This window comes from Sapajus apella, unplaced genomic scaffold, assembly GCF_009761245.1.
Source record: "Sapajus apella isolate SASKATOON/1434 unplaced genomic scaffold, GSC_monkey_1.0 scaffold15, whole genome shotgun sequence".
NCBI lineage: Eukaryota > Metazoa > Chordata > Mammalia > Primates > Cebidae > Sapajus > Sapajus apella.
The window spans coordinates 33,159,508-33,184,742 of record NW_022436955.1 but is presented as its reverse complement, the minus strand read 5'-3'; the positions used below and the strand labels follow the sequence as shown (position 1 = coordinate 33,184,742).

At 57.5% G+C, this 25,235-nt stretch overlaps 1 pseudogene across 1 annotated transcript; it reads right to left on the bottom strand.

The window, feature by feature from the left end:
• Positions 1-8,378: 8,378 nt before the first annotated feature.
• LOC116555804 lies at positions 8,379-24,258 on the bottom strand (annotated as a pseudogene). The gene is made up of 5 exons (XR_004270685.1): positions 22,763-24,258; positions 22,251-22,403; positions 12,940-13,048; positions 10,405-10,515; positions 8,379-9,744 (listed from the first exon to the last, which is right to left on the bottom strand). The product of XR_004270685.1 is annotated as a tubulin beta-3 chain-like (transcript).
• Positions 24,259-25,235: the final 977 nt, after the last annotated feature.

The window sequence follows — 25,235 nt, the reverse complement described above, 5'->3', positions numbered from 1 at the left end:
CTGAGGTGGGAGGACTGCCTTGAGCCTGGAGGCTGCAGTGAGCTGTGATCGCACCACTGCACTCCAGCCTGGGTGACGGAGTGAGATTCTGACGCAAAAAATAAATAAATAAATAAAACCAATGTGCAAAGAAGGGTGAATGGACCCACAGTAATAATCACTCACTGTGAGCAACTGCAAGCAGCCATTTCAAAGGATCTCACTCTTGTCTAGCTGTCACACGCTAAGGTTACATTTTCTTACAATGCAAAGTAACTCAGTTGACAGAAGTTTTTACAGAGGGAGAGCAGAGCTTTAAAACAGTAGCTGTGCACATATAGCCTAAGTACTTTATTTTACTATTTTTTTGAGATGGAGTCTCTCTGTAGCCCAGGCTGGAGTGCAGAGGCAAGATCTCAGCTCACTACAACCTCCACCTCCCAGGTTCAAGCAATTCTCCTGCCTCAGCCTCCTGAGTATCTGGGACTACAGACGCCTGTCTCCATGCCCAGCTAATTTTTGTATTTTTAGTAGAGGTAAGGTTGGTTAGGATGGTCTCGAACTCCTGACCTCAAGTAAACTTCCCACCTCAGCCTCCCAAAGTGCTGGGACTACAGGCATGAGCCACCGCCCGCGGCCGAGCCCGAATATTTTAAATCTCATATTATCAGATTTAAACTGGGACAAACAGCCAATATTTCTGATTTTTTAACTTTTTTTTTTTTTAACCAAAGGTAACCTCCTACATGAAATTATTGATCAGTTAATACGTTGGTTTTTGTTTTTGTTTTTGTTTGCGATGGAGCTTCACTCAATCTGTCTCCCAGGCTAGAGTGGAGTGGCACAATCTCAGCTCACTGTAATGGCCGCCTCCTGGGTTCAAGCCACACTACTGCCTCAGTCTCCCAAGTAGCTGGGGCTACAGGCATGGGCCACCATGCCCTGGTAATTTTTGTATTTTTTTTTTTTTTTTTTTTTCGAGACGGAGTTTCGCTCTTGTTACCCAGGCTGGAGTGCAATGGCGCGATCTCAGCTCACCGCAACCTCCGCCTCCTGGGTTCAGGCAATTCTCCTGCCTCAGCCTCCTGAGTAGCTGGGATTACAGGCACGTGCCACCATGCCCAGCTGATTTTTTGTATTTTTAGTAGAGACGGGGTTTCACCGTGTTGACCAGGATGGTCTCGATCTCTTGACCTCGTGATCCACCCGCCTCGGCCTCCCAAAGTGCTGGGATTACAGGCGTGAGCCACCGCGCCCGGCCTAATTTTTGTATTTTTAGTAGAGATGGGGTTTCGCCATGTTGACCAGGCTGGCCTCAAACTCCTGGCCTCAAGTGATCTCCCTGCCTTAGCCTCTCAACATGCTGGAATTACAGGCGCGAGTCACTGCGGCTGGTAATCATACCTCTCAACTAAAGTTATGACAGTCACAGATGCATGTGGTGTGTCGAAGAGATGGAGAGCAGTTTTTACATTTAGAATCTCCCCAAAGGTGGTGTTACGGGACCTTTGAAGTGTCATTTTTCTGGCCGGAAACCTCTGTGGCCAGCGGTGCCTCTGCCCCACTTTTTCTTGGGCTGCTGGGCTTGTTTTGCCCACTTGCCCTGGCAGGCTGTGCTTGGCTCTTGCTACCAGCCTGGGTCCTATACCTACCAGGGGAGACTCAGGTGTGGAACGGCCAAGGGTGTGTGAGGGAGCGTGTGGGCTGGCCACGGAGCACAGTCTGACACGCCAGCTGCTACAGCTGGGGAGGTCCAGGTGCTGGCGCAGGTGCCAGTTCTCGGCGAGGCTGTGGCCCGACCACGTGCACCACAAGCAGCTTCCACAGCCAGCACTGGGGAACATGAATCCAGAAGCTTGAAGATGCCAGGAACCCCAGGGCCCAAGGAGGGAGTCACAGCCCCAGCTCGGGGACTCCCGGGTCTGGATCCCTGAAGGGCTGCAGTTCTTCTCTGCTTCTCTTTGCCCACACCGTGATGAGTGAAAGCCATGTCACCGCCCTGTTTGTGTGACAGCTCTTTTAGCCCCACCATTGAATGGGTCCCAAGTTCTTGTCCTGCAACCAAGAAGAATGAAGCACGCAGAGAAGTGGAGGGCAAGCAAGGCAAAGGGGCGCTTAGCCGAGCGATAGAACAGCTCGGTCTGCCACAGAGGGCAGCTCCTGTCCACAGCCAGGTGTCTCCACACGTGTTCAGCTCCTAGCAGAGAGGAGACCCTGGAGTGGGCAGCTCCTCTCTGCAGCTGGACATCCCGACATCTGCTCTGCTCTGGCTGAGCTCCGGGCTCTTATGGGCCTCAGAGAGGAGGAAGGGTGCACTGATTGGCCTATGGGTGGCCATGGGTGGGCCCAGAAGAGGCACACAAGTTCCCACTCTGGTTCTGGTCCGCAGGACTGGCATCTCTGGCCTGAAGGTGGGGCCTCACTGGGGACCCGTCCCCGTCAACCCAGGAGTTTGCCTGCCTCCTCCTGCTGTCCATGGCGCCCAGGCTGCGAATGCCATGGGGCACCTGCAGGCCAGCGCCAGGCCGTCCTTTCCCCCCTCAGCCTCCCTCCTATGCTAGTTGGCACCCAAAGTCCAGAGGGGGCCAAGGCAGCAGGGGCTGGTGTGTCGGCGCTGCCCTGAGCCTGTGCACCCAGGCGAACCCCACATTGCTCTGAGATCAGAGTTGGTGCCAGCAATGGGGAGAAACCAGGCAGCAGAGCAGGCACTCCCAAGCCTGCAAGGGTTGGGGGTGCCTTCCTGGGCCCCCACAACTGCAGGGATGCATGGCCCTGCAGCCAGGGTTTGGGCAGAAGCAGCTGTGCCCAGTGTGGGGGAGGCAGTGGCAAGGCCCGGGAGTCCGAGGTCTGCAGTCAGGATGTGGTGGCTGCAGCTTCCACGGGGGGGTGGGGGGGGGGCAGGGCTCCTGCCTGCTCCCAGGTCCCGAGAGTACAGGGATACCTGGGGATGCCGTGTCTGCAGCTGTCGCTTGGCAGCCACAGTGGCATCGGGCAGCTCCTGCCTCAATTCAGAAGGGGTGAGGCACCCACTTGTCCCTGGCTCCCGCTGGCTCCATGGGGCATACAGCTCCAGCTGTGCCTCCCTGATGCAGCTGGCCTGATGGCAGTGGTCACTCCACAGCCCACTGGTGCCATCAATAGTTCAGAGAAAGAAAACTTCAAGACAAGAGATCAAAAGCTATCCATGGAGGGAAAATAATCAATACATGGCAAAAATTCCACATGTATTAAACCAGAGAGGACTCATTCCCTAAGCAGAAATCGACCCCAGGCCACCATGTGAAGAGCAAAGCCCCTGACACTGCCGCTCACGCCTGTAATCCCAGCACTGTGGGAGGCTGAGGCGGGAGCCTCACTTGGGGCCAGGAGTTCAAACCAGCCTGGGCAACATGTAGAGACCTCGTCTCTATGAAGAGCTCTACATATATTTATATTTTATATTAAACATATTTATATTATACACTATATAAAAATATATTTATATAATATAGAGACAATATAATGCATATAACATAAATACATTTTTAGAGAAAAAATGGCCAAGTCTTAGTGACTGAGCCACGACTTGGGGCAGTTGCCATTGGTTTTCCCAGAGAGTCTAGGACAGGCCGGGCGCGGTGGCTCACGCCTGTAATCCCAGCACTGTGGGAAGCCGAGGCGGGTGGATCACAGGTCAAGAGATCGAGACCATCCTGGCCAACACGGTGAAACCCCATCTCTACTAAAATACAAAAATTAGCTAGGTGTGGTGGCGCGTACCTGTAGCCTCAGGTACGTGGGAGGCTGAGGCAGGGGAATTGTTTGAACCCAGGAGGCGGAGGTTGCAGTGAGCCGAGATTGTGCCACTGCACTCCAGCCCGGCACCTGGTGACAGAGCAAAACTCTATCTCAAAAAAAAAAAAAAATAGTCTAGGACAGTAATCTTTAAGCTTTCAAAGGGTTTTAACTTCTCACGAGGATTCTTAAGGCTAAATGTGACACTTCTCTGTGTTCTTTAAGACTGGTTGTCTGACACAAACCCATTCGTGCCCTGTGTATCCCTCCAGGACAGAATGACATAGAAAGACAGAAAGGACTCGTCACACAAATCTTTTCCTACTAACAAAAACCTTCCAGAGGAGACAAACAGCGACTTCCACCGTTCACCCACCAGATTTGCACAGCAAAAGAGAGGCCAGAAGCCTGGCTGGTAAGAAATTCTCTCCCTTTGCAGGCGTGCTGGGTTTCCAGGTTCCCTTTCTCTGCAGCTCCTGGCTGCAGAAGAACAGGGTGGTTTTTGATGAAGCAGCTCCCCTCTTCTGTGCAGCTGCTCACTGCGCCATCGCTGTGGGGCTCAAGGTGCATCACTAAAGAAAGTCATCTTTTTCTGATCAGTGGAACCCAGGCAAAAGCCCCTCCCTTTTGCAACAGGCTATGTGGGGGAAACTGAATTCACATGTCCCATTCCAACTGTAGCAAAATGCATGCACCAAAACCCACTCTGGTCCCCCTGGTCAGCACTCAGTACTGACTTGGCAAGGCTCCTGTCATCTCTGATTCACTCAAAGTGGGAGGGGATGGCCTCCGGCCAGGAGTTGTAATGGGTCCTCTCTGGGAAAGACAGAAGAACGGACAGCCACCCTGCGTTAGGCCTGCTGAGCTTCCTTCTGGGGTCCCTGAACGCGGCGGACCAGGAAACGGGGAGAACAGACAAACGGGGAGCCACCACTGGCTTCCTCAGGGACCTCCTCTGTGTACATAGACACTCACAACAAAGTGAAGACACGCAGAAGGCCCTCAGAGCCAGGACTCTGGACCAGATTTCAAATCCAAACAGCATTTCTCCAAACAGCACCTCGATTCTGTGCAGCTGAGGAGAAACCGCCTCAAACCAAGGCTCTTGTTTCTACAATCTAGGGAGAGACGGACAGTTCCCATGGCTGGGCCACAAAGCCTCTGAGAGGCCAGCGGATCAGGAGGAGAAAGGGGCTGTTGGCAGCAGCTGGAAAACTCACCCAGACCAGGTGAAAAGACGTCTTCCGGTCTGTCTTCTCCACGGCAACTGGATCTGTGAACCATGGGTGACAGCGCCCTGCTCGTAGAGATGCTGCCAGAGGCAGCTGCAGCCCAAGAGAACTCAGCAGTGGCCTGGAACAGGCTCTGGGTCCATCGCCAGTGGGGGCAGCAAAACCACAGGCAGGAACCACAAGGGCTGTCTCAGGGGACCCCCAAATCTGTAACCGCCCAGTGTGTTCTTTTCGTCCGCTGCCCGGATACAGCTGGTTTACCCAGATGGGAATTTCAGTAGAGAGTTTAATTCATGCAAAGCTGGCTAAAGGAGAGACCAGAGTTTTCATCCTGGGCAACGCAGTGAAACCCCGTCTGTACTAAAAATACAAAAATTAGCCAGGCACGGCGGTGGCACATGCCTGTAAACCCAGCTACTCATGGGGCTGAGGCAGAATTGCTTGAACCTGAGAGGCAGAGGTTGAGGTGAGCCGAGACCGTGCTGCTACACTCCAGCCTGGGCAACAGAGCAAGACTCTGTCTAAACAAGCAAGCAAGCAAAAACCACAGCAGTGAGAACAGCACGCGCCGGAGCAGTTTAACCATTGCGGTGCTGGCCAGCTGAGGAGAACGGGGAGGAATGTTTTAGGCCTGTGGTATCGGTCTGTTAGCACACTGCCGTGAAGAAATACTCGAGACTGAGTCATTTATAAAGGACAGAGTTTCAACGGACTCACAGTTCTGCATTGTTGGGAAGGCCTCAGAAAACTTATAATCGTGGTGGAGAGCAAAAGGGAAGCAGGCACCTCTTCACAGGGCAGCAGAGTGGGCTGAGTGCCAGCAGAGGCAATGCCAGACGCTTTGAAAACCAGCAGGACTCCTGAGACCCAATTACCTCCACGTGGTCCTGCCCTTGACACCTGGGGGTTATGGGCATTACAGTTCAAGCAGAGATTTGGGTGAGGTCACACAGCCAAACTGTGTCACCCATCTTCCCAAGAATTCAGAACCTGGGCTTTTTAAGGGTGCTGTGGCAGGCAGGGGGTCAGCGCGGCCAGCGTTGATGGCTGGAGATGAAGTCACGGGGCATCCAAATCTGTCTTCATGCAGCTGAGTCCGCCTTTGGGTTGGGGTGGGTGGGGTTGCTCTCAGGACGGTGGCTCTTCCTGGTCTACTGAAACGCTAAATCTGAAGATATCTCACAGCCAGTGGTTTTGCATTCATAAGAGTGATGTTACCTACAGGAGTCGTTGGGAGGGTTATAACCCTTGTGATCCTGGTTACATGGCTCTGGGGAAGCAATTTATGGAAAAACAAACTAAGCAGGCCGGGCACGGTGTCTCACGCCTGTAATCCCAGCACTTTGGGAGGCTGAGGCGGGTGGATCACGAGGTCAAGAGATCGAGACCATCCTGGCCAACATGGTGAAACCCCGTCTCTACTAAAAAATACAAAAATTAGCTGGGTGTGGTGACACGCGCCTGTAATCCCAGCTACTCAGGAGGCTGAGGCAGGAGAATCGCTTGAACCCGGGAGGCGGAGGTTGCAGTGAGCTGAGATTGCGCCATTGCACTCCAGCCTGACTCCTGGCGACACAGCAAGACTCTGTCTCAAAAAAAAAATAGAAAGAAAAACAAACTAAGCAGTGGTAGCAAAGTTGAAGTCTTAACCTTGTCTGATGAATGCAGCCTCCATCTACAAACAGGGAGAGGAGTCACGTTTTCTTTTTCTTTTTTTTTTAAGACGGGTTTTCACCATGTTGGTGAGGCTGGTCTTGAACTCCCAACCTCAGGTGATCCGCCCGCCTTGGCCTCCAAAGTGCTTGGATTACAGGCGTGAGCCACCCACATGAGGGATGTGGAGAAGCGGGCCGGGCTCAGGAGCTCAGCTTCGGGTGTGTGGGGCTGGAGGTGCAAGCCAGGCTGCATCCAGGTAACCTCCCAGGAAACACGCCCCAGAGTTCACGCCTCAGTGAGTGCGGTTTCTTCCCGGCTTACATCTGGGCTGGCTCCAGGACTTGCCTGAACCCACCGAGTGTACCACAGTAATGCCAAGCCCGTTACTGACTTGGGCCCGGAGCTGTTTTTTTTTTATACGGGGTTTCACCATGTTGGTCAGGCTGGTCTTGAACTCCCGACCTCAGGTGATCCACCCGCCTTGGCCTCCAAACTGCTTGGATTTCAGGCGTGAGCCACCACGCCTGGCCAGACTTGGGCCCAGAGCTCTTAAGGGCCAGCACCAAGTAAGACACGGACTCAGCCCCCCACCACCATGCAAGGGGAAGGCCAGCCGTGCGAAGCAGCCCGTGGGGAACAGCAGGGCCCAGCAGAGCCTGCAAATGCTCACCCCAAGAGTGAGGTGTCAGACCTTGTGGTTGGCCTGCCCTCCACCCCTTTGTGGGAAGCGGAATGATCTCGCTAACACACCGGGTCAAAAGAAATGTCCCTTTGCTGTTTCAGGTAAGCCTGGGGTGGTTTGTTACACAGCAGCCGGCAGAGGAGATGGATCTCCAGCCCCATCCACGCTGGGGGTGTCAGGGCCAGAACTGGAGACTGCGGCCCTTAGTCCTCTGATCTGAAGCTGGGGCCTTCGGTGCCCTCAGCCTCTCTTCTTCTGCACCCACGGCCACATTAAAGGGTGACTCAAGAAGAAGAGGCTGCTCTCAGGGTACGGCTGAACAGAGCCAGGGGAATTGAGGCTGCTGATACCCCTTGGCTCCAAGGGGCAGGGAGGTGGCATGGAGGTCCCAGGTGGGGCAGCAGGGAGGTGGCGTGGAGGGCTCAGCACATCAGCCTCTCTGGGCCCCAGGCTCTTTCCCTGTAGGGAGACGTGGGGCAGCAGCTGAGCTCCTCGGGCCACACCCTCCAGGGGCCTGTGTGGACCAGGTATCGTGCACCCCGGGAAGTGGCTTCGGGGGTACATGGAGCAGTGCATCCCTCTGGCAGCCCAGGCCTGGGTCCTGTGGCCACACCCGACACACGGTCTTCAGGGAGTGCTCGGGGCCCCTTCCCTACCTCCCTGGTTCTTACCTGAGGCTTCGGTCTGACGTCAGTTTCCACCCCCCCAGGGACCACCTGCCCCAACTTTCAGCACACAGACAGGTGGGAGAAGTTTCCAGAAGTCAAGCCACTCTGAGGGACCAGGGAGTGAGTGCATGACTGTTTCTAAGTCACAGAAGGGCTGCACCTTGGGGTCTGGATGAGAATTTATCTAGGCAGGCACTGCCCGTTCCTTCTCCCGGGTCCCTCCTTCCAGGAGATCCCCATGGGCTGTGCCTTGAGACACCCTCCAGCCCCAAGCACAGGCCCCACTCAGCCGCCAGTCAGTGAGAGAATGGGCTCCAGCCTGTCCACACAGGCCTCCCTGCCAGCCCTCCACCCACTGGACACCACTTTCCGGAACAAAAGGCAAGCGTATCTGACAGCAATAGATTTATTAAGTATCCCCAAAAATATAAACGCAAACCAGTAAAAAACAAAACCATAAAACATCAGGCCAGGAGCTGCAATAAGACAGAGACAGGAGCAGCACGCAGGTGGCCTGGGTGGGGAAGATGAGGCCGTAAATACTGCAGGAGGCGCGCAGGAGCCCGAGGGTGGGGGGTAGCAGGGGACGGTGGTGGCAGCAAGATGGCTCTGGGGGTCAGGCACTGCTGGCCTTGGCCCAGGCCGCTGCCTGCCCCTCACGCCAGCCGCAAGCAGCTTCACTTCGGGCCCTGGGCCTCCGACTCCTCGTCCTCGTCTTCGTACATCTCGCCCTCCTCCTCGGCCGTGGCGTCCTGGTACTGCTGGTACTCGGACACCAGGTCGTTCATGTTGCTCTCGGCCTCGGTGAACTCCATCTCGTCCATGCCCTCGCCCGTGTACCAGTGCAGGAAGGCCTTGCGCCGGAACATGGCCGTGAACTGCTCGGAGATGCGCTTGAACAGCTCCTGGATGGCGGTGCTGTTGCCGATGAAGGTGGAGGACATCTTGAGGCCGCGGGGTGGGATGTCGCACACGGCCACCTTCACGTTGTTGGGGATCCACTCCACGAAGTAGCTGCTGTTCTTGCTCTGGATGGCCAGCATCTGCTCGTCCACCTCCTTCATGGACATGCGGCCCCGGAACACAGTGGCCACGGTCAGGTAGCGGCCGTGGCGCGGGTCGCAGGCGGCCATCATGTTCTTGGCGTCAAACATCTGCTGGGTGAGCTCGGGCACGGTCAGGGCCCGGTACTGCTGGCTGCCCCGGGCCGTGAGGGGCGCGAAGCCGGGCATGAAGAAGTGCAGGCGGGGGAAGGGCACCATGTTCACCGCCAGCTTGCGCAGGTCGGCGTTGAGCTGGCCTGGGAAGCGCAGTGAGGTGGTCACCCCGCTCATGGTGGCCGACACCAGGTGGTTGAGGTCCCCGTAGGTGGGCGTGGCCAGCTTGAGGGTGCGGAAGCAGATGTCGTAGAGCGCCTCGTTGTCAATGCAGTAGGTCTCATCCGTGTTCTCCACCAGCTGGTGGATGGACAGCGTGGCGTTGTAGGGCTCCACCACCGTGTCAGACACTTTGGGCGAGGGCACCACGCTGAAGGTGTTCATGATGCGGTCAGGGTACTCCTCACGCACCTTGCTAATGAGCAACGTGCCCATCCCGGACCCCGTGCCGCCCCCCAGCGAGTGGGTCAGCTGGAAGCCCTGCAGACAGTCGCAGTTTTCACACTCCTTCCGCACGACGTCCAGGACCGAATCCACCAGCTCCGCGCCCTCCGTGTAGTGGCCCTTGGCCCAGTTGTTGCCGGCCCCACTCTGACCTATGCAGGGAGAAGAGGGGTAGCAGACGGGGTCAGGGGCTCTGCAGTCCAGACTCCAGCCCCATGCCCGTTCTCTCTTCTGTAAAGGAGGCCCCACTCAGCACCCCTCTCATACCCACCGCGGCTTCCCTGAGCCAGTGGTGCTCAGTGCTCAGGACGGGGGCTCTGGACAAGGATTTGAGAACGCGGTGTCACCCCAGAATCCCTGCAGTGGGGGCTGGATGCAAGTTGGCATCTATCAGTTGGATGTGCTGGGGTCTGGGGGGCACAAGTCAGCGAGGCCCTGCTGTTTCTGTGGCACATCCAGGGCCCTGCCCCGGGGCACAGGCACGAGAACGTCCTGACCGGTGGGCGGCAGCATGGCCCCATGCTCGTGGACCCTGGAGGTCCCGTTCTGTCTCAGCAGCTCTCCAGCAATTGTCAGCTTCTGTCTGCTCTACACCTCCTTCCCCTGGAAATGCATGAGTGCTTTCTGCTCTCCCCACGGAACCCTTTCTGTGGGCCTCCAGTGCCCAGCTGTAAGATGGAGAGATCAGCTCTCACCCTTCAAGACCCCGTGAGGAGCTGACCATTCCTTGTTTCTGACAGCCGCCCTGTCCACTGACCTGAGCTTGTGTGTCATGGGGTCTGCCCTCAGAGCTCGGAGCAGGTGAAACTTACCGAAGATGAAGTTGTCAGGCCTGAAAAGATGTCCGAAGGCCCCAGAGCGGACACTGTCCATGGTCCCGGGCTCCAGGTCCACCAGGATGGCCCGAGGCACATACTTGTGAGCTGAGGGGCGAGAAGGGCTCAGGTGATTACAGAGGGCCAGAGCCTCTCCCTCATCCTTTCTTTTTTTTTTTTTTTTTTTTATTGAGATAGAGTCTTGCTCTGTAGCCCAGGCTGGAGTGCAATGGCAGTCTCAGCTCACCCCACCAACCACCTCCCAAGTTCAAGTGGTTCTTCTGCCTCAGCCTCCCAAGTAGCTGGGATTACAGGCACAAGCCACCATGCTCAGCTAATTGTTGTATTTTTAGTAGAGATGGGGTTTCACCAGGTTGGCCAGTCTGGTCTTGAACTCCTGACCTCATGATCCACCTGCCTCGGCCTCCCAAAGTGCTGGAATGAAAGGCGTGCGCCACCGCACCCAGCCTCTCCCTCATCCTTTCTGAATTCTGCACCTGCCTGCCACCCTCCTGCTCACATCCTAAGAGCCTTTACTCTGAAGTCAGTGAGTCCTGGACCAAAGGTGAGCTTGAGCAACTTTCCTAAGCCTCACTGTGTGTAAGAATGGAGTGGCACCTGCAGGATCAATTTGCACGTCCACCAGGCGCAGGGGCTCATGCCTGCACTCCCAACACTTTCGGAGGTCAAGGCAGGTGGATCTCTTGAGTCCAGGAGTTCAAGACCAGCCTTGGCAACATATCGAGACAGTCTCTACTAAATTAAAAAAAAAAAACTTTTTTGATATGGACTCTCGCTCTGTCACCAAGACTGAAGTGCAGTGGTGTGATCTCGGCTCACTGCAACCTCTACCTCCCGGATTCAAGTGATTCTCCTGCCTCAGCTTCCCAAGGAGCTGGGATTACGGACACATATCACCACGCCCAGCTAATTTTTGTATTTTTAGTAGAGATGGGGTTTCACCGTGTTGGCCAGGATGGTCTCGATCTCTTGACCCCGTGATCTGCCTGTCTTGGACTCCCAAAGTGCTGGGATTACAGGCGTGAGCCATTGCACCTGGCCTAAAAATTTTTTTAAATCACATGTCCATGTGGGCAGGTGAGTGTGTCACCACTTTGATATGGAAATCACTTTTTTCCAGTTGCTAAAGAGCACCTGACTAAGCCCTCCAGGTGGCCCCTTCTCAAGGCCCTCGTATGGCCACCAGTCTCCTCCGTGCCCTAGCCCTGTCTGTCCCCCTGGATACGCAAAGGCCCTCATGGTCACTAATATGTTGGCTCTCACTTTTATGACTATGATTTGTTATCTATTCTGTGTATCTGGATGCCCGGTATCCAGTCATGCCTGCTGGCATCTCGGTCGTGGGAAGCAGAAAAGTTCCTTTTTAAAGTTTCCTTCTTGTTAAAAATAAGTGTGCTAATAACTTTGTGAAGCCCTGTCCTATGTAGCTGTTAGATGTGCCGTGCTCACAGGCACATGGTACATTCTGTGTCCTGGTACTTCAACTGAGATATCTGTGCTGGGCGTGCTCACAGGCATGTCCCAGCTCTCCACTGCTTTTACCTGTTTAGAAAAGTTGTAAGTTGTTAGCCAATTGCATTTTAGTGTAGATTGTGAGGTCTGGCTCCAGCCAACGGAGATCAGACACAGCAGCAAGGATGACCCCACATGCGTGAGGGATAAATTTGTCTATTTTCCTTTGTTGATTGTACTCTCACGGCAAGATGGCTAGCGAGGGTCCCCTTCCTGCAGCCCAGGGAGTAAAAATTGCATTGCTGAAAACTGCTTTGTCTCAGTGCTGATTTTTCTTTGTAGCACCGAGCATCTATTTCCAACACTGGCCAACCCATAGGAGGAGAGAGACGCTGAGACCTAGTCAGTCCAGGCACCCCGACGTCCTCACCAGGGCTGGGATGAGGAGTGTGGAAAGAAAACTGTTCCTCTTCACAGGTTCCCTTCTTGTTAAAGAATAAAAAATGCTAGAAATAATAGTTTCTTTTAAAGACTGACTTCCTTCACAGCCTTCTTGGTTTTTTGGGGTTTTTTTGCTAATTACTCTTCGAGAAGCCCTATCCTACATAGCTGTTAGATATAAAGGAATGGGTACATTCTATGTCCTTGTGCTTTAACCAAGACGTTTGTCCGGACAAGCTCAGGCACGTCCCCACTGGTGGCCTGTGCCCCTCCTTATTTAGAAATGTTATTACTTTTCTAAGTCCTTTCGCAAGCAACTTCCTGCTTTCCTTTGTTCTCCATTACCTTTACCTATTTAGCAAAGTTTTAAGTTGTTAGCCAATTGGGTTTAGCTTAGACTGTGAGGTCCAGCTCCAACCAGTGGAGATGGGACAGAGCAGTAAGGACCCGGTGCATAAGGCATACACTGTCATGGCAGGACTGCTGATGGGTAGCACCCTTTCTGCAGAAAGTAAAATTGCCCTGTTGAGAAAACGTTTTGTCTGAATGCTAATTTTTCCTTTCGGCACCTAGGAACAAGCATCTGGTTCTAACAGGGAGGCTGGGGCAGGCACTCACAAGATGCCTCATTGTAGTAGACGCTGATCCGCTCCAGCTGCAAGTCGGAGTCACCCACGTAGTTGCCACTGGGGTCTATGCCATGCTCATCACTGATGACTTCCCAGAACTGCAAAAGAAGTTGGCGGGGGGTGGTCAGCAGGCAGCCCGTAAGCCCCAGCCAGGCCCTTTCCCTTGTGAAGCCTTATAGCCCTCAGTATAAAATTAGGGCTTTGGACCCAAGGCCTCCACTAGCCCCATTCAAAAGAGAGCCCCACGCTCTGTCATCTGTCAAAAAATTGCCATAATAAATATGCACCCGGACTCATGCACGCCCAGGCTGACCACAGCCCCAGGATGGCTCAAGGTTCAACAGCCTGACACCCAGGCTCCCAGGCCCAGCTCTGCACCTGCTGCCAAGGGCCTGGGCCAGCTGATGCGTCCATGAAGGGCATTGGTAATAAACACCTTGAGGGATAGTTTTCATTATCCCTTCTTTTCAGGTAAGGAAATTGAGACACAGAGGGTAGAGACACCCACAGTAGCTGGCAGAGGAGGGTGGCCGGGTTCAGAGGCCCAGAGCTCATGATCGTATCTGGCTGCTACACCTGCCCCTCCACATCAGAGCAAACCATATCCAGTGATGGTGCTGGGACATCACTGTCCTCAGCCAACGGGACTCATAGGGACCTGGACAACCATGTCATCAAGGACCCCCAGCTGGGTCTGCAGAAGGGTCCTTGGGGTCCCAAATGGGAAGCAACTTGCCTGGGGTCACCCAGCCTGTCCATGTGGGACTGGCATTATCCCAGCTCCCAGGGGTTGGCCTCTCTCTTCCTGCCACCCCACTTCTTCCCCCTGAATGCAAACCGACAGTGCTTCCCAGACTCTGCTCCCACAACTGCTGCAGAGCAGAGCCTAGACTCAGGGGCTGGACCTGCTGGGTTCACAGATCCTTCTCCCACCCTTCCCAACTGTGTGACCTTGGGTGGGTCACAACGATTCTGTAACTCAGTGTCCTCATCTGTTCAATGGGTGTGATGATAGCAGGTCTTTGTGAGAACGAAGTGACTTAATCTGTGTAAGGCGTATAAATGGCATATGGCAAACGCAGAATTATTAGCACATAGGTGTGCACACGGAGACACACACCCCTAGGTGAGAGGAAGGCTTTCAGAGAGATGCCACCTCATAGCGGGACACACCCTGATGGCCAGCCGCGGCTGTGCCCGGGAGCAGCGTTTGCAGGCAGCAGGCCTCCTGGGACGCCGGCCATGTGGTTTCCCGGGGCTGTCTGACCTCTCCCAGTACCCCTTGTGCTGACTCCTCAGGGGTGACTTTCAGATGAGCTGATGGGTTTGAAGGCCTCAAGAAACGAGGGCCACTATATGTGAGTCGTGTGCCAGAGAAAAGGTTACTCAAGAAAAAAGCAGGTTAGGAAACAATTTGGCAGCTGGGCACAGTGGCTTATGCCTGAAATCCCAACACTTTGGGAGGCTGAGGTGGGAGGAGCCTGAGATTGCAGACCAAGATTCGCTTTGGAACGGAGACAGGGAAGAGACGTTTTAAGATGCTTCTACTTAAAGGGGTTACTTTAGAGGAAACTGCTCTGTGCAGGAGGCAGGACTGGGTGGCAGCAAGCATGAGCCTCAGAGTTCACCTCAAGACCCGATCTCAAAATAAATACACAAAGGCCAGGTGTGGGGGCTCACCCCTGTAATACCAGCACTTTGGGAGGCTGAGGTGGGCGGATCACCAGAGGTCACCAGGACCAGGAGTTCGGGACCAGGCTGGTCAACACGGTGAAACCCTGTCCCTTCTAAAAATACAAAAATTAGCCAGACGTGGTGGCTCACACATCCCAGCTACTCAGGAGGCTGAGGCAGAAGAATCGCTTGAACCTGGGAGGCAGAGGCTGTGGTGAGCCGAGATCATGCCACTGCACTCTAGCCTGGGCCACAGAGTAAGACTGTCCTAAAGAAAAAAAATCTCAAAGGAAAAAAAAAGAAAAAGAAAACCACTTTTTTCAGGCGCGGTGGCTCACACCTGCAATCCCAGCACTTTGGGAAGTAGAGACAGTGGGTCATCTGAGGTCAGGAGTTCAAGACCAGCCTGGGCAACATAGCAAAATCCCATCTCCACTAAAAATAAAATTCCCCAGTACTTTGGGAGGTTGAGGTGGGCAGATCAGGCATTCAAGACCAGCCTGACCAACATGGTGAAACTCTGTCTCTACTAAAAATAAAAAAACTAGCCAGGCGTGGTGGCACACACCTGTAATCCCAGCTACCCAGGAGGCTGAGGCAGGAGAATCGCTTGAACCCAGGAGGTAGAGGTTGCAGTGAGCCGAGATTGTGCCACTGCACTCCATTCTGGGCAACAGAGTGAGAATCCACCTCAAGAAAAAAAAAATTAGCCAGGCGTGGTGGCGGGCGCCCGTAATCTCAGATACTCAAGAGGCTCAGGCAGGAGGATCGCTTGAACTCAGAAGGCAAAGTTTGCAGTGAGCTTACATTACTCCACTGCACTCAACCCTGGGCAACAGAGGGAGACTCCATCTCAAAAAAGAGAAAGAAACCCGTCACGGGTGCTTCTCTATGTGGCCTGGACTGGGAGAAGCTTCTTCCCACTGCATATCCTTCGGTATTGCTGGGATTTTGTTATGAGCACACGGCAGCTTTTCAAAGAAAAATTGTTAAAAATAAATGTCTTTAAAACAGTGTAATTATTGTAACATGTACAGGAGCATTCACCTCTGATGACAGTCTCTCAGGATACCCGTTCTTCCTGCGAGTGTTACCAGAGCTCACCTCTCCACAAGGGTCACGAATGGATTTCTTTCTGCCTTTTGTGCATTTTTGTCATTGCTAAGTTTTATTCTTTTTGCATTAAGTTTTTTGCTTGTTCATTTGTTTTTGAGATGAAGCCCAGGATGAAGTGTAATGGCGCTATCTCAGCTCACTGCAGCTTCCTCCTCCCGGGTTCAAGTAATTCTCCTGCCTCAGCCTCCCGAGTAGCTGGGACTACAGGCTTCTGCCACCACGCCCAGCTAATTTTTGTATTTTTAGTAGAGACAGGGTTTCACTGTATTAGCCAGGATGGTCTCGATCTCCTGACCTTGTGTTCTGCCCACCTTGGCCTCTCAAAAGGCTGGGATCACAGGTGTTAGCCACTGCACCTGCCAAGTTTTTAAATTATAAAAATGAAATCAGGCTGGGCGTGGTGGCTCATGCCTGTAATCCCAGCACTTTGGGATGCTGAGGCAGAGAGATCACTTGAGGTAAGGGGTTTGAGACCAGTCTGGCCAACTTGGCAAAACCCCGTTTCTACTAAAAATACAAAAATAAGCCAGCCATGGTAGTGCACACCTGTAATCCCAGCTACTTGGGAGTCTGAGACATAAAAATCACTTGAACCACTGCACACCAGCCTGTGTGAGAAGAGCAAGACCCTGTCTCAAAAAAAAAAAAAAAAAAAAAAAAAAAAACGAAAACCAGAAACCGAACCCTAAAAACAAAACTCAAAATCGGCCTTGGGAGCCGCGAGGTGCCCGGCCTGGGCGCTGTCCTTGGTGCTGACTTCGAGCCGCGCTTGGGGTCCCGGGGAAAGCGGTGCCGGGAGTCGGGGGCGGCGGCTCCCGGGGCAGCTGCTGCGCGACTGCGGCCTCCGCGACGCTCCCCGGGCCCCCGGGCCCCCTGGGACCCCCCCAAGCGGCTCCAGCCCGGCCCCGGCTCCGCAGGGGCGCTCGGGAGGGGGGGGCGGGGCGAGCCAGGGCGCAGTCTCCCATTGGCTGCGAGCGCCAGGCCCCGCCCACTCACCGCCCCGCCCAGCAGCCGCCGGGAGGGGGCGCCGGAGCGCGCACTGAGGACAAAGGCCCCCCCGGCCGCGGCAGGCGGCACCGCCCCGGGGCGGAGCCCGCACGCCGGGAGAGGGAGCCCGGGCCCCGGCGGGGCCTCTGCGGCAGCCGCGCGGCGCGGGTCCTGCGGGCCCCGGTGTTTCCGCACGACCCGGCCCGCGCCTGCCCCCGGGGTGACTGCGGGCGGCCGCGTGGCTTCCGGGCCTCCAGGTTTGCTGCTTCTCGGGGCGCATGCCTGCGAGATGCCGGCGCGGTGCACTGCGCGGGGGTGACCCGCGTGACCACCTGGGACCCGGCTTTGCTCCCGGCCTCCAGTCGCCCCGGCCAGGCGCCTCCCAGAGTCCAGGGGCCTCGCTGCGCAGACAGGCACCATCCGAGGACCCCCAAACTGGGAAGCGGCCGCCTTGCCCGCCTTCAGCTGCTGCCGCCCACCCACCCGGCCGCCCCCGCCAGCTGTGGGAGTGGGGGCCGAGAATGGCCAGGCCCGCGGGAATTCGCGTTTGACCTCTGGAGACATGAGCTGCTTCCCATTGCTTCCACAGGGAAGGGTGGAAAGGAGCAGACTATTCCCCCCGAGAAGATTTACTTCCCTGTTTTTGCATTGTTAAAAAGAATCGTATGTTATCATTATTGTTATTTTGAGACAAAGTCTCCCACTGTCGCCTAGGTGGCAGTGCAGTGGTGCGGTCACAGCTCACTGCAAACTCGACCTCCCAGGCTAAAGTGATTCTCCCATCGCAGACTCCCAAGTAGCTGGGACCACAGGCGCAGGCCACCACCCCAGGCTGATTCATTTATTTATTATTATTTTTTAATAGAAACGGAGTTTCACCATGTTCCCCAGGCTGGTCCACTACTCCTGTGCTAAAGCGATCCTCCCGTTCCAGTCTCCCAAAGTGCTGGGATTACATGAGATTACTGAGCCACCGTGCCCAGCCAGGTATTAATTTTTAAAACAAAATAAATTAAGAAAAAACAACTCAAAAGGAATAAAAAGTAGTGGGCAAACTAAGGCTCCAGTGCTGAGAAGCGGAGCTCGAGGCAAGACAAGGACCCAGCCGGGGGCAGAGCTGCCTCTGCCGCGTGGAGCCTCGGGGGATGTCTGCCTGTGGACCTGACTTCTAGGTCCCAGCTCTTGCCTGACAAGGGCCTTGTGTGACCACAGCTCTGCGCCCATCCCAGCCACAGAAGGAGGAACCCCAGGTGGGCTTCAGGGCTGCCTGCCCTCCCTCCCCCCAGCAACCCCTGACCCTCGCAGGAGCAGATGTTCAGGGCAGGCTCTGCCCCAGTGACCACATTAATGAGACCTTGGCCCCTCCCATCAGGCCAGGGCAGCTGTCAGAGGATGCTCTGGGAGTTCTTGTCTGATTTGAGGCCACTGTCCCCCAGGCCTCCCCTCCCCCAGGCTCTCCTTGGCAGGCACAGCTGTCTCCTTGGGTGATTAGAGTCTCCCCACTACTGGGCCTCCCACCCTCGGAGGCGCCTCCACCCGGAGCCAAAGTTGCAATTTACATGTCAGCCACGTGGCTGGCCCTGTTGTAATTAGCTTTTTGTTCCTGGCTGGTTTCCATGGCAACACCCTCGCGAGGAAGCCTTTCTCTGGCCCCTTCCTCTCCAAGACCCGTCTCCTCCAGCCCCTCCTTCCCGGAATCAGCGCTGCACCAGCCCCGAGCTGGGTCCCTAGCCTTGGTCCTGACAAAGCCGGCCTCCCCTACCCGGGTTTCCCAGGACTGTTCCGAGCGCAGATCCTTTGGCAAGCAGGCACCGCCCGCCCTGCCCGAGCCCCAGAGTGGCTCCTGCCAGGGAGGCGGACCAAGGGGCAGCCCGGCTCTCTGGCACCTGCTGTGTGACCTTGGGCCAGGGACAGCCTCCCAGGACCAGGGGACATGACATCCTCTAAATGATTTAGGCGGGGGTCCCTGCACAACGACACCAACGCCCCTTCCTGCCTGGCCCGGACGTCTGCGAGGTGGGCTAACAATGGAGGGAGGGGCGCGCCGCGGTGCAGCATCCACACCCCACAGCCCGGCTTTGTTCCCACGTCCAATCCCCAGACTGGTAGACCCTGGGTGGGCGCGGTCAAGCCCCGCGGGGGTGGCCCAGGGGCGGCTGCGCCGACGGAGAGCGCGGTCCTCCACCAAGGCCGCCTCGAGTCCAGGCCCAACCCCTCCAACAAAGGGACAGGGTGGGGCCAGGACGCCAAGGGGTGTCGGAGCATCAGGACGGCTCAGGCCTCTCGGGGGACGTTCGGCTCCTCGAGGGGGAGGTTCGAGCCGAGGGAATCACGGCTGTGGGGAGAGCCCCACCCACCCAAACCTGCCCATCCCACCCATCTCACTCAGGGCTATGTTGCGGGCCCAAAAGAGAGGGCCACGCCCAGACAGGGCCCCCAGCTGCACCTGCCGAGGCCCGGTGGAGGGGGTGCAGGTGTGGAGGGGGCTGAGGCTTCGCGACTGACGTGAGCTGCGCCCCGACAGCCCGAGGCCACCGGGGCAGGGGCGGAGAGTTGAGGGCGAGAGTCCCAGGGAGGGAGCCCCGCGTCCCGGCCGCCCGGCTTGGCGCGGGGGGCATCCCTTTGTTGCAGGTTTGCAGGGGCGGGGGCGGCTGGAGTTGCGGGCCGCGGGGCACGGCGCCTCCCTCCTCCCGCCCTGCGGCCGGGACAGGCCGGGGCGCGCAGCCTCACCTTGGCCCCGATCTGGTTGCCGCACTGGCCGGCCTGGATGTGCACGATCTCCCTCATGCTGGGCGCGTCTGGCGGGCGGCTGCGGACTGGCGCGGGCGGGCCGGGCTGGCTGCTGAGGGTCGGGACCGCGGCCGTGGGCTCTTATAGCTGCGGCCCCGCCCGCCGCATCGACTGATGTCATCGCGGGCGGCCAATCGGGAGGCGCCGCCGCAGAAAGCCGCCCGGCCCGCAGGCTCCGCACCGCGCGTCCCCGCCGCATCCTCCGCCCCGCGCGTCCCCGCCGCATCCTCCGCCCCGCGCGTCCCCGCCGCATCCTCCGCCCCGCGCGTCCCCGCCGCATCTTCAGCCCCGCGCGTCCCCGCCCGCCGCGCGCAATGCGGCGCCCCTCCCGCAGCCAAGGATCCCGCAGCGCTGGGCCGGGCGCGGTCCGGGGGCCCCCCGCACTGGAAAGGAGGGGCTGGCTCAGGGAGGAGCCGGCTGCGGGGGCGTCGGGATCCAGGGAGGACAATGGAAACCCCCTGGGCCCTGGGAACCCCGCCCCCAGCTACCCTCTGGGTCCCACCCTGGCGACAGCCCCACCCTGCGGTTTGTAAGGAGGGCCTTTTTTCCTCACGCCCGTTTAGGGACCAGCCGCATCTTCCCAGCTCCCTGTCTTTTGGCAGACAAGGTGCTCTGAGCTCTGCCCGCCCGTTTGGGTGGGGGAGGTAGGTGGAGGCTGACGCAGGCCCTGAACCCACCGTCCGATCAGGCCTGGGAAGAGCCCGAGGCGGGAGGCCGCGGGCACCGGGGGGTGGCGGCGGCTGCCAGCGAGCTCTGTGGGTCGCCAGCTTCCGCAGTTGGGGGGCCACCCGGCCACCTCCCTCAGGGGACTGCCGAGAGAGTTCAGAGGAGCTTTGTGGCCCGGGCGCGCGCAGCACCTGGACGTGCCTCTGCCTTGCGCATCGGTGTCAGGAGCTGTCACAAGGACGCACAAGCCAGGGAAGAACCCGGCCAGGGTGGGGGAGGGTGGGCCGCAGCTTCTATCTGACTCACTCCCTGAGGTCGAGACTGCGCAGGGTGCCTCGGGGGAACAAGAGGAGCTGAGTCTGCTGGTCAGAGAAGGGAGGGACAGAAGGACCGCAGGGCTCGCAGCATCAGCTACACACAGCGCCGACCTCCTCCTGGGCCGTGGATTACAGCGATACCACCTTATAACGAGATCCTTCTGACATTTCAATGACAAAAATCCTTCAGGAAAGATCTGACAGTGCGCAGTGTACAGACGACCCCGCCTCCCGCAAGTCGGCATTCATTTCCCAAAATGAACAGCTGCAAACACGACGCCTGTGTCGGGTCTGTGTGCACAGGGGTGTGTGGGGGTGGCGTGTCACTGGGCCTGTCTCTCTCTTTTCTCTCAAGAGAAGCTCCCCGGTTCAGAAAGTCAAGAAATGGATCTTTTGTTCTCAAGAGATGCCCCTCCCCGCAAGTGCTTATGTGGCTGTGGTTGGGGTCTAGCTTCCTGGGGGTCCTCCCTGTCCCTGTTTAAGGGGGTCCTGAGTGAGCATCTCGGGTGCCTCCCTGTCTCAGCGAGGGAAGAAGCTTTGCAGCCTCAGGCCAGCCAGCTCCGGCTCTGTCCTCAGAGGGCTCTGGTGCCAGGCTTAAGGCTGACTCACTGTCCCGTCTCCCAGAAGAGGCAGGCCCTGCCAGGAAGCAGTTCCCCATCCTGAGGCTGGATCTGATGCAGGGGTGGGGCTGGTCAGGGGGCTGCTTACTGGGCCTGCCTGGGCGCTGGCTGATGGCACCCCTGCAGCCTCCATTGAACCTGTCCCCGGATGGAGGCTGAGTGCTCAGCGTCTGCAGACGGAATGGAGATCGTCTCCTCAGCAACATGCCCAGGTTTCAGCAGAGGGATGACCCGGGCTCCCCTGCTCCCCAGCACCGGGCACCAGTGTTACCCTCAGGGACTCACTTCCAGGGACCTGTCCACTGGCTGGACCCCTGCCTCATCCCCATCGTCAGAGGCCTCACCTCAAGTACAGACCCCACCTGCCCACTCCCAGAAGGGCAGTACTGGGTGGAGAACAGACCCAGCCCCCCGACCCCCAGACCCCAGACCCCCTGCACTGGAGCCCCTTCCGGCCATCTCAGAGTGCACAGGGATGGTCCCATTCACGGCTGATCATGGCTGGAGGGACTCAGGGCCAGGGCAGGGAAAAAGGAATGTGTCCCAGCTGAGGTCACATGTGGTCACATAGAGGACTGGGCACCTGTTTCTACTCCAGCTGGGACGGTGTCAGAGTGGAGGGGACTGGGACCTGCTGCACCTGCTCCTCCCTCCAGGCTGGGCTTTGCAAGCACGGAGAGAAAGCAAGCCAAGGAGCAGTCAGCGCAAGCCTGGCTGGGGCCTCCACATCCCCAGGCACTCAGAGCCTCTGGGGCTGTGGCTTCCTCACCTGGCAAGGTGGGCCATGCTTTCTGGGACTCCTTTCTTCCCTCTCTTGACTCTCATCTCTGACGACGTTCCACTCCCCTTCCCTCCACCCGCAAACTTCAAGCACTTTCTGGAAGGGGCTAAGGTGGGTGATGCTGAGTCACATTTATTACGACTCCCGGCCCTGTGCTCCCAGGCACTGGTCACTGATTCAGGCATTGGCCAGAGCTGTCTGCCTCGGCAACTGGCACAGAAAAGCAGGCTGAGGACCCAGTCCCAGTCACCACGACAAGCCTTAGAACCGGCCCTCGGAAGGGATCAGCCCCACGCCACTTGTGAGGCTCCTGCAAACCTGGTCCCTTAGCCTGAGTCACGGATTTCACTTCCTGCTGCAGGAGCTGTTGCATGGCTGTGGCTAAGCTGGTCACAAAGCCCCTTCTCCTGGGACTGTGGTGGGAGCAGCACTCCCTCTCAGAGGCTCTTGGCACACATTTCCACCCAGAGACTTCACATCCCAGCTGACGAGGGCACAGGTCCTGAGAGTTGGCAGCAAAGATAGGGTGGGGTGGGTGCTGCCCAGTCATCGGAGCAGGTGGAGTGCCCCAGGAGTGGGTCAAAAATGTCTCTTCAGGAGCCCGGAGCCTGACAACTTCCCACGGCCTCCTCCATTCCCCATGACTGCTGGTGAGGAGTCCTGCCTGCACTTTAGCATGGACTCTTCTCCCTGGTCCCAGAAGGGTCTGCGCTTCAACACTTTGGGAGATCATTTAGTCCATCCTCTTTGACAAATGGGGACACGGGAGGTACGGAACCGCCCAGGGTCACACAGGAGCCAGGCCACACACTGTCACCACCTCCCTCTGCCCAGCACCCCGGCCACCACCCTGCAGGCCACCTGTGCCGTGTGCACCAGGAGCACAGCAGCACCTCCTTGAGCGTCCTGCAGAGCTCCTGGCTGCGGAAAGCGTAGATGAGGGGGTTGATGATGGTGTTGCAGATGATGAGGGTCAGAAAGACCTTGAAGTTCTTGAAGATACAGCTGCAGGTCAGGTGCTGAGGGCAGAAGACGACCAGTGTGAGATGCAGGAAGAAGGGGCCCCAGCAGAGGAAGAAGATGCCCAGCAGGATGGTGAGGGTGGCAGCACCTCTGAGGCCAAAGCCCTGGTGGGCTGGCGGCTGTCTCTTGTGGAGCCGGGTGATGCCCTGGGCATGCTGGCAGGCCCGGGCCAGCATGTGGACGTACAGCACAGCCATGAGCACTAGCATGGTCAGGAAGACCACAAGGCACAGCAGGGCGACTGCGTGTTCGTAGTAGGTGATGAAGAGTGTGCTGGAGAGGACACTGGCCACCCAGATGGCCGCGATCACTCTCTGCACCCGCGGCAGCGTCATGATGCTGTGGTAGCGCAGCGCGTAGAAGATGGAGATGTAACGGTCCACAGCGATGGCGCCCACGAAGCAGAGGCTGCACAGCATGGCGCTATAGGTGAGCACGTCGATGGTGTTGTGCAGCTGCTGGACCACCGAGGCCTGGGTCGCCAGCGCGCCAGCCTCCAGCAGGACGACGACGGCCGTCTCCAGCATGTTGCTGCCGCTCACCAGCAGGTCCGATAGGGCCAGGCAGCAGATGAAGCAGTACATGGGCGAGTGCAGGTTGCGGTTCTTAGCGATGGTGGCCACGACCAGCACATTCTCCACCAAGCTCACCAGCCCCAGGCTGAGGAAGAGCCCGTCGGGGATGGACACCTCCAGGCATGGGGCTCCTGTGTGGTTAGCAGCCAGCCCCAGGTTGGAGGTGGCTGTGGGGGTGGAGTTGAGGGACCCCAGGAGTTTCCTCTGAGCTCCCTGCATAGGCATAGTCCCGTCCAGGAAGCAGGAAGGGGTCGTTGGAGGCTCCCAGGTCCCCACAGTTCTCCCCCTGCAGGTGTCCTGCTCAGCTCATGGTGCTGCTGGGGAGCCTTGGGTGTCCCCCATGCCTGCCTCATTCCATCTGGGCACCCCCCAGATCTGCCCTCACACTCACCCTCTCCCTCCTGGACCGGCCAGCTTGGGCATGTCCGAGCCAGTCGACACTTCCTAGCATGAACCCTCTGACCTCAGGGCATCTCACAACCAATGCGGACAAACCTGGTCCTCAGCTCCCTCCTTGCCTCTTCCCTAGAGGCCGCTCAGGTCCCCAGGACATCTGCATACCTCTGGCCCCTCCTGGCCTCTGAGACCTCTGCCTGCCTCCTGCTTCCCTGGGCCAGGGTTGGACTGAGGTCCTGGGAAGAATGGAGCCTTTCTCTGCATCTTTAAAGTCATCCTCGGAGCCCCTCCCATGAGGGCGGCCACATGATGGGCGTGTGCCCGGGATGCGTGAGCGCCCACCCCCCCCGGCCTGCCATCAGGCAGCGCACGGCACCCAGAGAGTCCCACACAGAGCCCATCTCCTTCACATTAAAAAACACCGCCATCTGTCCAGGTCACCAGGGCCCCTGCCTGGCCTCCCCTCCAGGAGTCCAGGGTTTTCCCGGGCCCTGCCCCCTCCAGAGGCTCCTCCGCCTCAGAGAGTCACAGCCCCAGCCCCTAACCCCACTCCCCATGTCAGCAGCTCAGTGAGGACAGGGGCCTCTTCTGCTCTCAGCCGAAGCATGCATGGAGCAACTCAGCCGTCAGCGTTCATGGAAGATTTGGGGGCTGTACCCGGTAGAACTTTCCAATAATTAAAGTTCTGGAAACTGAGTGGACCCTGGCAGAGACACACATCACAGGCGTATGAGAGGCTTCCAGGCAGGGCAGAGGGTGAAAAGGCCCAATGCCAGAGGTCCCCGAAGGGGGTGATGCTTCTAGGTATCACACAGAGCCTGAGGCCGCTCTGGCCCCTGCCCCTGAGGGCCCAGGCTCGCCCAGCCAGAGGAGCAGCCCCCTCAATGGCAGCCCTGGGGCTGAGGGTGTCACTTTCTGGGCGCGGACCAGCAGACTGGCTGGGGGGCACCCTGGTGAGGTGTCGGGACCCTCCAGTCATCTCATGGCTCGTCCTCACTGGGGCACCTGGGACACTGCTCCTGCCCTCCCTGAGCGATGCCCCCATTTCCGCTCCGCTGGGGAGGCACCACAGGCCCAGCAGCAGAAGCCACATCAAAGGCGGACCTCTCGCCTCCAGCCTCCAGCCAGTGGCCGCACGCAGTGCTCTGCCATCCGTTCACAGCAGTCGGGTGTGGCCCCCAGGCCCAGCAGGGAGGGCATCTTTGTGCGTTCACTCCAGGGCGCTCCCAGCACTTCCTTGCTGAACGCTGCGTCCATGCTGACAAAAAACCTCCTTCTGGAGGAGGAAGTGGGAGGGGGAACCGAATTATTCATCCCATTTACAGGTGCTGAAAAGGAAG